Source organism: Somniosus microcephalus, chromosome 5 (genome assembly GCF_052327205.1).
Source record: "Somniosus microcephalus isolate GS21.2 chromosome 5, FLI_Smic_1.0, whole genome shotgun sequence".
Lineage (NCBI taxonomy): Eukaryota > Metazoa > Chordata > Chondrichthyes > Squaliformes > Somniosidae > Somniosus > Somniosus microcephalus.
This window is the reverse complement of record NC_140991.1, coordinates 105,006,101-105,024,541: the sequence shown is the minus strand read 5'-3', so window position 1 is coordinate 105,024,541 and position 18,441 is coordinate 105,006,101.

Genomic DNA, 18,441 nt, shown 5'->3' with positions numbered 1-18,441 from the left:
GAGAGACTGGGAGTGTGTGTGAGAGAGAGAGAGACTGGGAGTGTGAGAGAGAGAGAGAGAGGGAAGGAGAGAAAGAGAGTGAGGCCTTGAACCCACAACCTTCTGGGGCTCTTCTCTTACAAATGTATGGCATGTAAACTCTAAGCTTGCCACTTACCAGCGCCTTCAGGAAAGATGGTGAAAAATCCCCTGTGTGGAGAATGAGAATAAAATAACTCAGACATTGATTGTCTCTCCCGGGCACCAGGACCCAATTGGGAGCAGACACTGAAGCCCCACCCACTCTATGTTCCTGTACTAAGATGTCCAGGCATGCATTCTGTTACACACTGAATAAAAATGGTGTCGGACTGAAACTTTTCGCCCTCCTTGATAAAGATGGCTGCCGTTAACCTGGGCCTGTTAGCAGAAGAAATCCCCTCGGCTGCAAACACGGGATCTTCAGATAATTATTCGGGGCTTGCGAACTACCCCAGTTGCTTATGAAGCCTTCCCACCTACCGACCCCGGGAATGGAGCCGAGCCAGCAGACCCCCTCCCCTCTGCCAGTGTTAGAGAGAGAGAGAGAGAGACTGGGAGTGGGAGAGAGAGAGAGAGAGAGAGAGAGAGAGACTGGGAGTGTGTGAGAGAGAGAGACTGGGAGTGTGTGAGAGAGAGAGAGACTGGGAGTGTGTGTGTGAGAGAGAGAGAGAGACTGGAAGTGTGTGTGTGTGTGAGAGAGAGAGAGAGACTGGGAGTGTGTGTGAGAGAGAGAGAGAGACTGGGAGTGTGTGAGAGAGAGAGAGAGAGAGACTGGGAGTGTGTGTGTGTGAGAGAGAGAGAGACTGGGAGTGTGTGTGAGAGAGAGAGACTGGGAGTGAGAGAGAGAGAGAGAGAGAGACTGGGAATGTGTGTGAAAGAGAGAGAGACTGGGAGTGTGAGAGAGAGAGAGACTGGGAGTGTGAGAGAGAGAGACTGGGAGTGTGAGAGAGAGAGAGAGACTGGGAGTGTGTGTGAGAGAGAGAGAGACTGGGAGTGTGTGAGAGAGAGAGAGACTGGGAGTGTGAGAGAGAGAGAGAGACTGGGAGTGAGAGAGAGAGAGAGACTGGGAGTGTGTGAGAGAGAGAGAGAGACTGGGAGAGTGTGTGTGTGAGAGAAAGAGACTGGGAGTGTGAGAGAGAGAGAGACTGGAGTGTGAGACAGAGAGAGAGACTGGGAGTGTGAGAGAGAGAGATAGACTGGGAGTGTGTGAGAGAGAGAGAGACTGGGAGTGTGTGAGAGAGAGAGACTGGGAGTGTGAGAGAGAGAGACTGGGAGTGTGAGAGAGAGAGAGACTGGGAGTGTGAGAGAGAGAGAGACTGGGAGTGTGTGTGAGAGAGAGAGAGACTGGGAGTGTGAGAGAGAGAGAGAGAGACCTGGGAGTGTGTGTGAGAGAGAGAGAGACTGGGAGTGTGAGAGAGAGAGAGAGAGGCTGGGAGTGAGAGAGAGAGAGAGAGAGAGAGACTGGAGTGTGTGATAGAGAGAGACTGGGAGTGTGGGGAGAGGAGAGAGAGAGAGAGACTGGGAGTGTGTGTGAGAGAGAGAGACTGGGAGTGTGTGAGAGAGAGAGAGAGAGAGAGACCGGGAGTGTGTGAGAGAGAGAGAGAGAGACTGGGAGTGTGTGAGAGAGAGAGAGACTGGGAGTGTGTGTATGAGAGAGAGAGAGAGACTGGGAGTGTGTGTGAGAGAGAGAGAGAGAGAGTGGGAGTGTGTGTGAGAGAGAAAGAGAGACTGGGAGTGTGTGAGAGAGAGAGAGAGAGAGGCTGGGAGTGTGAGAGAGAGAGAGAGAGAGAGACTGGGAGTGTGTGAGAGAGGTAGAGACTGGGAGTGTGTGAGAGAGAGAGAGAGACCTGGATCTGCTGGAGTCGTTCTGCCAGACCTGGGCCCTGAAAATAAATCCCCCAAAAAACAAAGTCCTTGTGTTCCAGCAAAGATCCAGACATCAGGGACCCAAAATAAATTTCACACTAGGAACAACCAAAATTGAACAAACCTCTAACTACACATGCTTGGGCTTAAAAATCAGTTCTACGGGAAATTTTCATCTGGCTCTTAATGAACTGAAAGAGAAAGCAAGAAGGGCTTTCTATGCCATTAAAAAATCAATCCAAATAGAAATCCCAATTAGCATTTGGCTCAAAATTTTTAAATCAGTAATTGAACCAATTGCACTCTATGGCAGTGAGGTGTGGGGACCGCTAACACAACAAGAATTTGCAAAATGGGACAAACACCCAATTGAGATCCTACATGCAGAATTCTGTAAAAGTATCCTCCGGACTCAAAGGAAAACCATTAACAATGCATGCAGGGCAGAACTAGGCCAATATCCATTAATAATCACTATCCAAAAAAGAGCCACCAAATTTTGGAAACACCTAAAAATGAGCAACCCCCACTGCTATCATTATGAAGCCCTGAAATGCCAAGAGAGGACCATAAAGAAGAATACCCTCAGTCAACTAGTCCTGGGACTCAGTGAAGTAACTACTAACACTACTAACAATAACCAGCCCCAGGACAGTGACAGCGTAACACAAAGAATTCGACCCAACACAATCGTCACTAAGCAAAAGGAAAAATATCTGTCATGTTGGGCATTGAAATAAAGAATAGATTTGCCTTTCTAATCTAGGCTTTATTAACTTTAAAATCCTGTAGCACATCTTTCCACACCCAGTCCCAACCAAAGCTGGAAAGAACTGAATTTAAGATGGCCACCACAAATCACCTGACATCAACTACCAATGAGATTACAGCATATATCCCAAGGCAGGAAACAAACAACCAATCACAATACTTCTTACTAAACATAAAGAATAATCACCACATTCACCCCTCCTTTTAAAATATACTCCAACCTAAACAACCTTTACAATTTATAATTAATTATTTACAACTAAAACTATGCACAGACAAGAATAAAACTATTCAAAATGACACAATACTAAGTGAACAACAACAAATAGTAACATTGCACATAAGTATTAAGTATCTCTCAACTAAAACAATATAATATAATATTTGAACAATTTTAAAACATTACTATCAATTTAAAAGTCCATTTTCAATCGGTCGACCAGATATCTTGTTCGTGTCGACCTTCTTAACCTTGGTGAAATTCCTTGCCCTCCCACACCAGGAGACACAGAAGTATCTTCTGCAGGAAGGCTATCCATATCCCGATTTTCAACGGTTTCCGGATTAGAAATCCCATCAGAAGGTAAACTGGGACGGTCATAAACATCCATCGAGGGCTGACTAATAGAAGTATAATTATCTGCAATCGGATTGGAAATATTCGTAGTATCTGTAACAGCATCCACATTATCTGAATCATGACTATTGTTAATATCCTCAGAAGAGGGCTGGCCACCACAAGGAGCCAAGTCTTTAATTGAAACGGTACTTTCTTTCCCATCTTGGAATCGAATATGAGCATATTGGGAATTTGCCTCCAACAGCTCCACCTCCTCCACTAAAGGATCATATTTTGACAATCTAACATGGCGTCGAAGCAGCACAGGTCCCTGCATAGTAAGCCATGAAGGTACCGAATATCCCGTAGTAGATCTCCGCGGATAGTTAAAGAGCCTTTCATGGGGGGTCACATTAGTAGCCGTTGAAAGCAATGATCTAATGGAATGCAGGGCATCAGGCAGTACCATTTCCCACTGTGTATTCTTAAGGTTCCGGGATGTCAAAGCCAACAAAACTGCCTTCCAGATCACCCCATTGTATCGTTCGCACTGTCCATTACCCTGGGGATTATACGGGGTAGTTCTGCTAGTAGAAATTCCCCGACTCTGAAGGTATTCCTTCAACTGGGAAGACATAAAAGAACTTCCCTGATCCGAATGGATATACGCAGGCATCCCAAAGATGACAAAAAGTTGAGTCAGACATTTGATAACTGTAGCAGCTGATACATCTGCGCAAGGAAAAGCAAAAGGGAACCTTGAAAATTCATCCACAACAGTAAATATATATCGGTTTTGAGTAGTTGAAGGAAGAGGCCCCTTAAAATCGATGCTCAAACGTTCAAAAGGAGAAGTAGCCTTTATAAGATGAGCTCGTTGAGGCTTAAAGAAATTCGGTTTACACCGAGCACAGATAGAACATGATGAAGTCATCCGCTTGACGTCTTCAACTGAAAAGGGCAAATTCTTACTGCGTACGAAGTGTATCATCCTCGTAACCCCAGGATGGCATAAGGCATTGTGAAGATTAATAAGCGTATCTCCGTGAATCACAGAATAATAAGCCCTCGACAGCGCATCAGCAGCAACATTATCCTTCCCCGGACGATAAACTATATCAAAATGGTAACATGCCAACTCAATCCTCCACCTCATTATTTTATCATTCTTAATCGTTCCAAAATGTTTGACATCAAACATAAAGGACACAGACTTTTGATCAGTTACCAACGTAAAATGTCGCCCCGATAAATAATGTCTCCATTTACGCAGTGCTTCTACTATTGCATACGCCTCTTTCTCTATTGAAGAATGCCTTTTTTCACTATTGTTCAAGGTACGTGAGAAAAAGGCCACAGGTCTTCCATTTTGGTTCAGAGTAGCCCCAATTGCAAAATCAGAAGCGTCCGTCTCAATCACAAAAGGAACCTGCTCATCAATAGAATGCACAACTGCTCCAAGGATATCCTTTTTAAAATTATCAAAACACGTCCTGGCCTCCCATGATAGAGGATATGTCGTAACCCGAATAAGAGGCCAGATCTTCTGTGAAAAATTTGCAATCCAATTAGAATAATAAGAAAACACTCCAACAACTCGTTGCAAAGCCTTAGAATTAGTAGGACAAGGTAAATCAATCAATGGTCGCAGACGTTCTGGATCTGGTTTAATCTTGTTTCCCGAGATAATATACCCCAATAGATTTACCTCAGTGGTCGAAAAGATACACTTCTCTTTATTAAAAGTTAAACCAACTTTTTCCGCAGCTTGAAGGAATCTTTTTAAATTAGAATCATGCTCCACCCTTGATTTGCCACACACTGTGATGTCATCTAAGTATGAAAAGGTGTCAGAGAGAGAGTTATTACTTATAAAAGCATCCATTGCCCGTTGAAAACAAGCAACACCATTAGTAACACCAAATGGTATTCGGCAAAACTGATACAGCTTTCCGCCAGCCTCAAAGGCCGTATATGGTTGATCCTTCTTAACAATAGGAATCTGATGATAAGCACTCTTTAAGTCAATAGTGCTAAAAACCTTATACTGAGATACTTTGTTGATAAGCTCATCAATCTTAGGCAAGGGGTACGCATCTAATTGAGTATACCTATTAATAGTTTGGGAATAGTCTATCACCATTCGTTTCTTATGTCTCTCGTTAGTCATGACAACTACCTGTGCTCGCCAAGGCGAACAATTAGGTTCAATGATTCCTTCCAATAAGAGACGTTGAACTTCAGAATTAATAAATTCTCTATCCTGACTGCTATACCTTCTTGACTTGGTAGCAATTGGCTTACAATCTGGCATCAAATTGGAAAAAAGTGATAATGGAGAAATGGATAAAGAGGTTAATCCACAAATAGATAAAGGTGGCTTAGTCCCTCCAAATGAAAAACTGAGAGACTCGTGTAACTGAAGCACATCATGACCAATCAAAATATCCGCACAGAGTTTAGGCAAAACAGATAGGCGTATATCAGTATACGTATTACCTAGAAGAATCAATTTCACAAGGCAACAACCAGCTACTTGTGAAGTGAGAGTCGTCTGAGCCATACACACCTGATACGTAACAGGCAAAATTTTCAAATGCTTCTCCTTCGCAAACTGAAGACTTATAAAACTCTCGGTACTGCCCGTATCTATAAGGGCCTTCACTTCCAGCCCATTAACTTGGGCTGTAACTATAGCTTTGTTTAGGCCATGAGCAAATGCAGCAGAAATTGATGCAATAAACGCCCTATCTAAAGGCTGAATAGTCACAGAGGAGGTAATTGAACCTGATGATTTACACACACGTGCGTAATGACCTCTCTTGCTGCATTTACTACACACAGCCTCCCGAGCAGGACACTTCAGACGAGGGTGCCGGACGTTCCCATGAAAATAACACTTCTGAGTCCTAGAGGCAACAGCCACCAAAGTAGAAACTGTTTCAGAATCTAGTAAACCACTCCTATTAAGTCCACATAATTCCTTTTCATCCGGAACTGCCGAAACTACAGTCGCAGGCTGATTAAAAAGAGCATAAGAATCCGAACTTCTCTGAGCCACATCCAATGTAGAAGCTTGCTCAAAAGCACTCTTAAGATCCAAAGTCTTATTTTCTAACAACCGCTGACGAATTGATCTAGACAGTAATCCATTAATAAAAGCATCCCGTACCGATTCTTCCTTATATTCTTCAGCCATCACGGCCTTATAATTACAGTTAACACTAAGGCACCGAAGTGCTTGTAAATAAGTATCCAAAGATTCTCCCACCTGCTGCCTACGGGCAGATAGAAGGTGACGTGCAAATACCTCATTCTTTGGTTTAACAAAAATCTTTTCCACTGTAGAAATAGCCACTTCGTAAGTTTTACAGTCCAAAATATACTTATACACATCCGGAGCAATGTAGTTGATCAGCATATTCAGCTTATTTAGAGACTCTTGATCCAACACGCCCAAAAAGTTTTAAAATGTACAATACCAGTGTTTCCATTTATCATCCACTCCAGCAGAATTAGGGTCAGCATTGAATCGTTCTGGTTGAAGATATCGCTCCATTCTGACATAAAGTTAATAAATTGAAATAAAGAATAGATTTGCCTTTCTAGTCTAGGCTTTATTAACTTTAAAATCCTGTAGCACATCTTTCCACACCCAGTCCCAACCAAAGCTGGAAAGAACTGAATTTAAGATGGCCACCACAAATCACCTGACATCAACTACCAATGAGATTACAGCATATATCCCAAGGCAGGAAACAAACAGCCAATCACAATACTTCTTACTAAACATAAAGAATAATCACCACAGGCAGAAACAACAAAAACCCAAAACAAACTCAATTGCTACTTGGCCCTAAACAGACAATACAACATGGCTGATTACCTGACCATGGTAAAGGATAGCAAACTGAGAAAAACCTTGACAATGTACAGACTTAGTGAACATAGCCTGGCGATCGAAAAAGGTAGACACAGGCAGACCCGGCTACCAAGAGAGGACAGGATATGCTCTCACTGCAGTCAGGGAGTGGTGGAGACAGAGATGCACTTCCTCACAGCTTGTAGAAAATATCAGGGCATAAGGGAGAATTTCTACCCAAAATTCACAAAAATATGCCCGGAATTCAGAAATTTGAATGACGACCAAAAACTCCCATACCTACTAGAGGAAGAGAGAAATTGTGTAACCTTAGCGGCACACTATGTTACAGCTTGCCATAAACAGAGGGACAACCACTAAATATAAGAAAAGAGTATATACACATTATATGAATGTATATTTATACACTCAGGGATATATCTGTTTATACACTGTATGGATAGATCTGTATTTATGTGTTCAACCATAAATGTTTTTCAATGCTTTGGCAACATAAGATGTACCTTGTCATGCCAATAAAGCGATTTGAATTTAATTGAATTGAATTGACTGAGAGTGTGAGAGAGAGATAGAGAGATAGAGCCTGGGAGTGTGTGTGTGAGAGAGAGAGAGAGACTGGGAGTGAGAGAGAGAGAGAGTCTGGGAGTGTGAGAGAGAGAGAGACTGGGAGTGTGAGAGAGAGAGAGAGAGACTGGGATTGTGTGTGAGAGAGAGAGAGACTGAGAGTGTGAGAGAGAGAGAGAGACTGGGAGTGTGTGTGAGAGAGAGAGAGAGACTGGGAGTGAGTGAGAGAGAGAGACTGGGAGTGTGAGAGAGAGAGAGAGTGGGAGTGTGAGACAGAGAGAGAGAGACTGGGAGTGTGTGAGAGAGAGAGAGACTGGGAGTGTGAGAGAGAGAGACTGGGAGTGTGTATGTGTGAGTGAGAGAGAGACTGGGAGTGTGAGAGAGAGAGAGACTGGGAGTGTGAGAGAGAGAGAGACTGGGAGTGAGAGAGAGAGAGAGAGACTGGGAGTGTGAGAGAGAGAGAGAGAGACTGGGAGTGTGTGAGAGAGAGAGAGAGAGACTGGGAGTATGTGAGAGAGAGAGAGACTGGGAGTGTGAGAGAGAGAGAGAGACTGGGAGTGAGAGAGAGAGAGAGAGACTGGGAGTGTGAGAGAGCGAGAGACTGGGAGTGTGAGAGAGAGAGAGACTGGGAGTGAGAGAGAGAGAGAGAGAGACTGGGAGTATGTGAGAGAGAGAGAGAGAGACTGGGAGTGGGAGTGAGAGAGAGAGAGAGAGAGAGAGAGACTGGGAGTGTGTGAGAGAGAGAGACTGGGAGTATGTGAGAGAGAGAGAGACTGGGAGTGTGTGAGAGAGAGAGAGAGAGACTGGGAATGTGAGAGAGAGAGAGACAGACTGGGAGTGTGTGAGAGAGAGAGAGACTGGGAGTGTGAGAGAGAGAGAGTCTGGGAGTGTGAGAGAGAGAGAGACTGGGAGTGTGAGAGAGAGAGAGAGAGACTGGGAGTGTGGGAGAGAGAGAAAACTGGGAGCGTGAGAGAGAGAGAGACAGACTGGGAGTGTGTGAGAGAGAGAGAGAGACTGGGAGTGTGTGAGAGAGAGAGAGTCTGGGAGTGTGAGAGAGAGACTGGGAGTGTGAGAGAGAGAGAGAGAGGCTGGGAGTGTGGGAGAGATAGAAAGATGGAGTGTGAGAGAGAGAGAGACTGGGAGTGTGGGAGAGAGAGAGAGAGAGAATGGGAGTGAGAGAGAGAGAGTCTGGGAGTGTGTGTGTGAGAGAGAGAGAGACTGGGAGTGTGTGAGAGAGAGAGAGACTGGGAGTCTGAGAGAGAGAGAGAGAGATTGGGAGTGTGAGAGAGAGATAGAGAGAGAGAGACTGGGAGTGTGATAGATAGAGAGACTGGGAGTGTCTGTGAGAGAGAGAGTCTGGGAGTGTGAGAGAGAGAGAGAAAGAGACTGGGAGTGTGTGTGTGAGAGAGAGCGACTGGGAGTGTGTGAGAGAGAGGGTGGGAGTGTGTGTGTGAGAGAGAGAGAGAGACTGGGAGTGTGTGTGTGAGAGAGAGAGAGAGGCTGGGGGTGTGCGAGAGAGAGAGAGAGAAAGAGACTGGGAGTGTTTGTGAGAGAGAGAGACTGGGAGTGTGAGAGAGAGAGAGAGAGACTGGGAGTGTGAGAGAGAGATAGAGAGAGAGACACTGGGAGTGAGAGAGAGAGAGAGAGACTGGGAGTGTGTGAGAGAGAGAGAAACTGGGAGTGTGAGAGAGAGAGAGAGAGACTGGGAGTGTGTGTGAGAGAGAGAGAGAGACTGGGAGTGTGAGACAGAGAGAGAGAGAGAGAGAGAGAGACTGGGAGTGAGAGAGAGAGAGAGACTGGGAGTGTGCGAGAGAGAGAGAGACTGGGTGTGAGAGAGAGAGAGAGACTGGGAGTGTGTGTGTGAGAGAGAGAGAGACTGGGAGTGTGAGAGAGAGATAGAGACTGGGAGTGTGAGAGAGAGAGAGAGACTGGGAGTGTGAGAGAGAGAGAGAGACTGGAAGTGTGTGTGTGAGAGAGAGAGAGACTGGGAGTGTGTGAGAGAGAGAGAGAGCGAAGGAGAGAAAGAGAGAGAGGCCTTGAACCCACAACCTTCTGGGGCTCTTCTCTTACAAATGTATGGCATGTAAACTCTAAGCTTGCCACTTACCAGCGCCTTCAGGAAAGATGGTGAGAAATCCCCTGTGTGGCGAGTGAGAGTAAAATAACTCAGACATTGATTGTCTCTCCCGGGCACCAGGACCCAATTGGGAGCAGACACTGAAGCCCCACCCACTCTATGTTCCTGTACTAAGATGGCCACGCAAGCACTCTGTTACACGCTGAATAAAAATGGCGTTGCACTGAAACTTTTCACCCTCCTTGACAAAGATGGCTGCCGTTAACCTGGGCCTGTTAGCAGAAGAAATCCCCTCAGCTGCAAGCACGGGATCTTCAGATAATTATTCGGGGCTTGCGACCTACCCCAGTTGCTTATGAAGCCTCCCCACCTACCGACCCCGGGAATGATCTGAGCCAGCAGACCCTCTCCCCTCTGCCAGTGTTAGAGAGAGAGAGAGAGACTGGGAGTTTGTGTGAGAGAGTGAGAGAGACTGGGAGTGTGTGTGAGAGAGAGAGAGAGACTGGGAGTCTGCGAGAGAGAGAGAGAGACTGGGAGTGTGTGTGAGAGAGAGAGAGAGACTGGGAGTATGTGTGTGTGAGAGAGAGAGAGAGAGAGTCTGGGAGTGTGTGAGAGAGAGATAGAGAGATACTGGGAGTGTGTGAGAGAGAGAGAGACTGGGAGTGTGTGAGAGAGAGAGAGAAAGACTGGGAGTGAGAGAGAGAGGGAGACTGGGAGTGTGGGAGAGAGAGAGAGAGACTGGGAGTGTGAGAGAGAGAGAGAGACTGCGAGTGTGAGAGAGAGAGAGAGAGAGAGACTGGGAGTGTGTGTGAGAGAGAGAGAGACTGGGAGTGTGTGAGAGAGAGAGAGAGACTGGGAGTGTGAGAGCGAGAGAGAGAGACTGGGAGTGTGAGAGAGACAGAGAGACTGGGAGTGTGAGAGAGAGAGAGAGAGTTTGGGAGTGTGTGAGAGAGAGAGACTGGGACTGTGAGAGAGAGAGAGAGAGACTGGGAGTGTGAGAGAGAGAGAGAGACTGGGAGTGTGTGAGAGAGAGAGAGAGAGAGAGGAGTGGGAGTGTCAGAGAGAGAGAGAGAGACTGGGAGTGTGTGTGAGAGAGAGAGAGACTGGGAGTGTGTGTGTGAGAGAGAGAGAGAGAGACTGGGAGTGTGTGAGAGAGAGAGAGACTGGGAGTGTGTGAGAGAGAGAGAGAGAGACTGGGAGTGAGAGAGAGAGAGAGAGACTGGGCGTGTGTGAGAGAGAGAGGCTGGGAGTGTGAGAGAGAGAGAGAGAGAGGCTGGGAGTGTGAGAGAGAGAGAGAGAGAGAGATTGGGAGTGTGTGAGAGATGTTAGATCCGTGATTCTGAGAATATGATGTTTTCAAATAACTACACGGATGCTGTAACTTAACAATCAACAGGTGTTTACTGGAGTAGGATAGTCTCAAGACTGGGGGTACAGAGGCATGCTCAAGGCTTATATACAGGTGTGGTCACAGCCGGTACTACAGTATACAGGAGCTGTAAAAGTAGTTCTCTCTTAAAAGTACATACACTACAATTCCTCCCCTTTTAGATTAGCAGTACCCATAATATTCAAATAACAATTAACACTTTAACATGCACATTAAACAAAAATAGTCCATTTATAGATTCAGTCTTTGGGGCGGCTTCCTGATCCTTTCTGGATAGCGCCTTTCCTGAGGTTCTTGTTCTTGGTGCAGAGGCGTTTCAGGCCCCTTTTCGTCGGTTAATTCATCAGTTTCCACTGCTACTGATTCTGAGGTACATGCTACCGGTATGTCGGGTTCATTCCCAGGTACTCGAGACATGGGGTTGACTCGTTCCTGTGACGCTATGATCTGATCGACGTGGTGTATCACAATGTTCTCCCCGACATCCACTGTGTACATTAACGGCCCCTGCCTTGTGCATATCGTTCCGGGTTGCTATTTCTCTGTTCGGTAGTCAGAGGCCAAGACTGGTTGTCCTACATTGAAGCTCCTTGTCGGCTTCTCATTGATGAGCTGGAATTGTTTATCCTCAACATTTCTTCGCACATTGGGTCTGAGCAAATCCAGACGAGATCTCAACCTTCGGTTAAAGAACATCATGGCCGGTGTTTGGTTGGTAACTGCATGTGTCGCATTTCTGTAGGCGAATAGGAAATTGTCCACCTTATGCTGTAGTGGAATTTCATCATCGCACATGGCCTTTATCACCTTTTTAAAGGTATGTACGAACCTCTCAGCCAATCCATTTGTGGCTGGATGATACAGGGCGGATGTGTAATGCCTTACCCCATTCCTTCTCATAAATTTCCGAAACTCTTCGGACACAAACTGTGGTCCATTATCAGAGCAAATCTGCTCTGGCAAGCTGTTCGTGGCAAATATGGTCCAAAGGACTGCAATCGTTTTCTCTGTAGTGGTTGAGGACATTTTTATCACCTCAGGCCATTTCGAGTGAGCATCCACTGCTATTAAGAACATTGAGTCCATGAATGGACCAGCAAAATCAATATGCACCCATTGCCATGGAGAGGAGGGCCACTCCCATGGGTGTAGAGTGGCATGTGGTGGTGCATTTTGGACCTTCTGGCATCCTGAGCAGCTCTTGGTTAGGTCCTCGATTTGTTGATCGATCCCCGGCCACCACACATAAGCCCTAGCAAGGCTTTTCATTTTCACCCCTCCCAGATGACCTTCATGAATCTCATTTAGCACTCTCTCCCTTAACTTGGGTGGAATCACCACTCGGGATCCACACATCACTGTCCCCTGGCATACTGACAGCTGTTCTCTTCTGGATGAGAATGCTGGCAACAGTGAGTCGCCATGTGTTGGCCATCCCCTCACCGTCAAATCATATACCCGAGACAGTGTCGAATCATTGCGGGTCTCCTTCTCTATATCCACGTTAGTTACTGGCAATCGTTCAATTATTGACGAATAAAATATCTCGATAGGGTCCACTGCTGGTGCTTCCTCCACAGTAGGTAGTGGCAGGCGTGATAGCCCATCAGCGTTTCCATGCTGTTTCGTGCCTTTATATTCTATTTCATATTGATTCGACCCTAGAAAAAGGGACCATCTTTGTAACCGTTGTGCAGTCATCACCGGAACGCCCTTCTTTGGATTAAAGATGGAGACAAGTGGTTGATGGTCAGTCAGCAAGGTGAACTTCTGCCCATGCAGATAGTGGTTGAATTTTTTTACTCCCCATACTAGGCTGAGGGCCTCCCTGTCAATCTGGGCGTAGTTGCGCTCGGCTGAGGTTCGTGACCGAGACGCAAAGGCTACTGGCCTCTCCAACCCGTCTGGGAATTTGTGTGACAGCACCGCTCCAATACCATAGGGTGATGCATCACATGCCAAGCGAATTGGTAGTGCTGGGTTGAAATGGGCCAACACCTCTTTTCACGTGATCAATTCTTTGCACTTCTGGAAAGCTCGTTTACGTTCGTCATTCCACTTCCATGGTACCCCTGTTTGCAGTAGAGTGTTCAGTGGGTGTAATACCGTAGACAAATTTTGTAAGAACTTATGGTAGTAGTTTACCAGCCCGAGGAACGACCTCAGTTGTGACACATTTTCCGGTGCTGGAGCCTTGACTACTGCATCAATCTTTTCAGGGGACTTCTGTAACCCCTCTTCATCGATAACGTGGCCACAATACAAGATCTGCTTCTGGAAAAACTCGCACTTGTGGCGATCAGCTCGTAGCCCATATTCCTTTAATCTAGTGAGCACCTTTTCCAGGTTGGCGAGGTGATCACTCTCATTTTCGCCTGTGACCAGGATGTCGTCCAAATAACACTGGGTCCCTGGAACCCCTTGCAGGACTTGATCCTGTGCCAAATAGCCGGAGCCGATGCTACCCCGAACACCAGCCGGTTGTATTGGTAGAGACCTTGATGAGTGTTGATCGTGAGGTATTGTTTTGAGGCTTCTTCTACCTCCATTTGCAAGTACGCCTGTGCTAGATCAATTTTGGTGAAGCGTTTACCTCCAGATAGCGAGGCGAAAGTATCCTCAATTCGTGGGAGCGGATATTGTACCGTGTGAAGCAGTGGGTGCACTGTCACCTTAAAATCCCCACAGATGCGGACCTTCTTTGGTTCCCCCGGCGTATTACTCAACGACCTCTTCATTACAGGAACGATGGGTGTAGCCCACTCGCTCCAGTCTACTTTGGACAGTACTCCTGCACATTCCAACCCTTCCAGCTCTGCTTCAACAGCTGGTCTGATCGCATAAGGCACTGGTCTGGCCTTAAGAAACTTTGGGCTTGCATTTTCCTCTATTTTAATCGTTGCTGTTATGCCTTTTAGTGTTCCGAGTCCCTCCTGGAACACTTCTTTTGCGTCAGTTAGCATTTTTGACAGTCGTCCAGGTGTGACGTCGTCATCCTTTTTGGCCTCAACCTTCAGTGCCTTTATGGAATGCCAATCTAATTGTATATTCCGGATCCATTCACATCCTAGTGGTGGTGGTCCTCCCTGGAATCCCTGGCCTTTGTATGTCACTTTCACCCTTATTTTTCCTTTGGGGTAGACTTTTTGCCCCGTGTACGTCTTCAAGACAATCTCTGTAGCTTTCAAGGGTATGTGTGGAAATAGCCGCTTGTAGTCCCTTTGGTTTATGACTTTTAGGGCTGATCCTGTGTCTAATTCCATTTTCACTTGGACTCCGTCTATCTTGAGTGTGACCCAGATAGTCTGGTGATCCTCCATTTTTGTTACCTTATGTAGTTTCGGACAACCCAGCTCCTTGCTTCCGGAGTCTGTATCACTTTTCTGTTCGTCTGACCTACTGTCCATCACCTTATGTACCTTTTTGTACTTCTCCTGTGGAGATTTCTTGCTGTTGGTTTTCTTCCCTGACCTGCAGACTCTTGCTATGTGTCCTGCTTTTCCACACTGTCTGCACACTTGGTCCTTGAACCAACAATCCTTCTGGTCATGTGTTGTTCTGCCGCAGTGATAACACTTCCCTGTTCTATATGACATTTCATTGGTGCCATATTCTTGTGGTCTCTGTTGTATCTCTGCAGCGCCCCTTGCGGCTGCTTCGTGTGATACTGCCATGCTGAAAGTCTTGTCCAGCGTAAGATCCTTTTCTGATAGAAGCCGCTTCTGGCTTCCTTCACTTTGAAGCCCACACACAAACTTGTCCCTTAACGTATCTGCTCGTCCCATTCCAAACTGGCAGTGTTTCGATAGCATGCGCAGTTCCGTTAAGTACTCAGCATTACTTTCGTCTTTATGCTGGTTCCTTTTGTGGAACTTAAATCTTTCTGCTATCAGCAGCGGTGTGGGGTTTAAGTGGTCCTGTAGGATTTCTACTATGCTTTCGAAATTCTTATTCACGGGCCTCTCTGGGGTTATTAGGTTTCGCAGTAAGCCATAAGTTTTTGCACCCATGGAATTTAACAAAACCAGTGCTTTCCTAGCATCTGGCAATTCATTCGCCCTGCAGTACACCTCAATACGTTCCACATATGTCGCCCAATCTTCGACTTCATTGTCGAACGTAGAGATACTGCCACTCTTCGGCATGCCTGGGTGTGATTTAACTGTCAAAAATGGCATCGCCCGCGCTCTCCCTTCTTCTCTGCTGGCACAAAATGGCATCTCACCTGCTTTCCTTTCTTCCCGCGCTTGCCCTTCTTCTCCGCTGCGGCTTCTAAAAATGGCGTCTCCCGCGCTCTCCCTTCTTCTCCGCGGCTCAATGGCTTCTCCCGCGCTCTCCCTTCTTCTCTCCATGGACACTGTTCAGCCCTTGAGCCCTGGCTGTGCTCTGCGCGTTTTTTTTTCTTTTTCCTGTGCGCCTTTCCCGTTTCCGGCGCTCGGTCATGAACCTGGCTGTTGCTTTACCCTCTCTCTCTCTGTTTTGTTTTTCCTCGACGCCGCTCGGTTTTCAACCCCCGGCTGCGCCCTGTGCGCTTCACCCTCTCTCTTACTCCGTCGACGCTGCTCGGCTTTTTCTCTGCCGTCAGTCGGCTCCAGCTGCCGCTGTCCGGGAAGGGTCTGTGCTGTACCTGTTGTCAGTCTGTTGCTGGATCATCGTGGCTGGGGAACCAAGCCCGTCTCTCAACAGCCTCCCCTGTGATGTTCACTCTCTGCTGGACGACTGGGCGGTTGCTCGTGGTCGACGCCCGTGCTTCTGGCCTCGACTTTCTTCCACCGCCCTCCCGGAGCGAATCCTTGAAGGGAAATGCAGAGTTGCAGGTAGATTCGAATCGCCACTCGTCGCCACTGTTAGATCCGTGATTCTGAGAGTATGATGTTTTCAGATAACTACACGGATGCTGTAACTTAACAATCAACAGGTGTTTACTGGAGTAGGGTAGTCTCAAGTCTGGGGGTACAGAGGCATGCTCAAGGCTTATATACAGGTGTGGTCATAGCCGGTACTACAGTATACAGGAGCTGTAAAAGTAGTTCTCTCTTAAAGGTACATACACTGCAAGAGAGAGAGAGAGAGACTGGAAGTATGAGAGAGAGGGACTGGGAGTGTGAGAGAGAGAGAGAGAGACTGGGAGTGTGAGAGAGAGAGAGAGAGAGACTGGGAGTGTGTGAGAGAGAGAGAGAGAGACTGGGAGTGTGAGTGAGTGAGAGAGGGAGAGACTGGGAGTGTGTGTGAGAGAGAGAGAGAGAGACTGGGAGTGTGTGTGAGAGAGAGAGAAAGAGACTGGGAGTGTGAGAGAGAGAGAGAGACTGGGAGTGTGTGAGAGAGTGAGAGAGAGAGACTGGGAGTGTGAGAGAGAGAAAGACTGGGAGTGTGTGAGAGAGAGAGAGAGACAGACTGGGAGTGTGTGTGTGAGAGAGAGAGAGACTGGGAGTGTGAGAGAGAGAGAGAGAGAGAGACTGGGAGTGTGTGAGAGAGAGAGAGAGACTGGGAGTGTGAGAGAGAGAGAGAGAGACTGGGAGTGTGAGAGAGAGAGAGAGAGAGAGAGAGACTGGGAGTGTGAGAGTCTATGGCAGTGAGGCGTGGGGACCACTAACACAACAAGAATTTGCAAAATGGGACAAACACCCAATTGGGATCCTACATGCAGAATTCTGTAAAAGTATCCTCCGGACTCAGAGGAAAACCGCAAGCAATGCATGCAGGGCAGAACTAAGCCAATATCCACTACTAATTAATATCCAAAAAAGAGCCACCAATTTTGGAAACACCTAAAAATGAGCATCCCCCACTGCTATCATTACGAAGCCCTGAAATGCCAAGAGAGGACCATAAGGAAGAGTCCCCTCAATCAACTAGTCCTGGGACTCAGTGAAGTAACTATTAACACTCCTAATAATAACCAGCCCCAGGACAGTGACATTGTAGCACAGAGAATTCGACCCAACACAATTGTCACTGAACAAAAGGAAAAATATCTGACATATTGGACAGAAAGAACAAAAACCCAAAACAAACTCGATTGCTACTTGGCCCTAAACAGACAATACAACATGGCTGAATACCTGACCACGGTAAAAGATAGCAAATTGAGAAAAACCTTGACTATGTACAGACTTAGTGAGCCTAGCCTGGCCATCGAAAAAGGCAGACACAGACAGACCTGGCTGCCAAGAGAGGACAGGATATGCTCTCACTGCAGTCAGGGAGTGGTGGAGACAGAAATGCACTTCCTCACAGCTTGTGGAAAATATCAGGGCATAAGGGGGAATTTCTACCCAAAATTCATTAAAAAATGCCCTGAATTCAAAAATTTGAATGACGACCAAAAACTCCCATGCCTATTAGGGGAACAGAGAAATTGCGTAACTTTAGCGGCAAACTATGTTACAGCTTGCCATAAGCAGAGGGACAACCATTAAATCTAAGAAAAGAGTATATACATATTATATGAGTGTATATTTATACACACAGGGATATATCTGTTTATACACTGTATGGATAGATCTGCGTTTATGTGTTCAACCATAAATGTTTTTTTCGGTGCTTTGGCAACATAAGATGTACCTTGTCATGCCAATAAAGCAATTTGAATTGAATTGAGAGAGAGAGACTGGGAGTGTGAGAGAGAGAGAGGGAAGGAGAGAAAGAGAGTGAGGTCTTGAACCCACAACCTTCTGGAGCTCTTCTCTTACAAATGTATGGCATGTAATCTCTAAGCTTGCCACTTACCAGCGCCTTCAGGAAAGATGGTGAGAAATCCCCTGTGTGGAGAGTGAGAATAAAATAACTCAGACATTGATTGTCTCTCCCGGGCACCAGGACCCGATTGGGAGCAGACACTGAAGCCCCACCCGCTCTATGTTCCTGTACTAAGATGGCCGCGCATGCACTCTGTTACACACTGAATAAAAATGGCGTCGCACTGAAACTTTTCGCCCTCCTTGACAAAGATGGCTGCCGTTAACCTGGGCCTGTCAGCAGAAGAAATCCCCTCAGCTGCAAACACGGGATCTTCAGATAATTATTCGGGGCTTGCGACTGTTAAATCCGTGAATCTTAAGGTATGGTGTTCTTCAATAAATAGACGGAGACTGCAGATTAACAATCAACAGGTGTTTACTGGATGAGGGTAGTCTAAAAACTAACAGTAAAGATCCCTACACAGGGTTTATGTACAGGTGTGGTCACTGCCGGTACTACAGTATACAGGAGCTGTAAAAGTAGTTCTCCTCTTAAAGGTACATACACTACAATTCCTCCCCTTTTAGATTAACATTACCATAACATTCATTTAACAGTTAACACTTTTA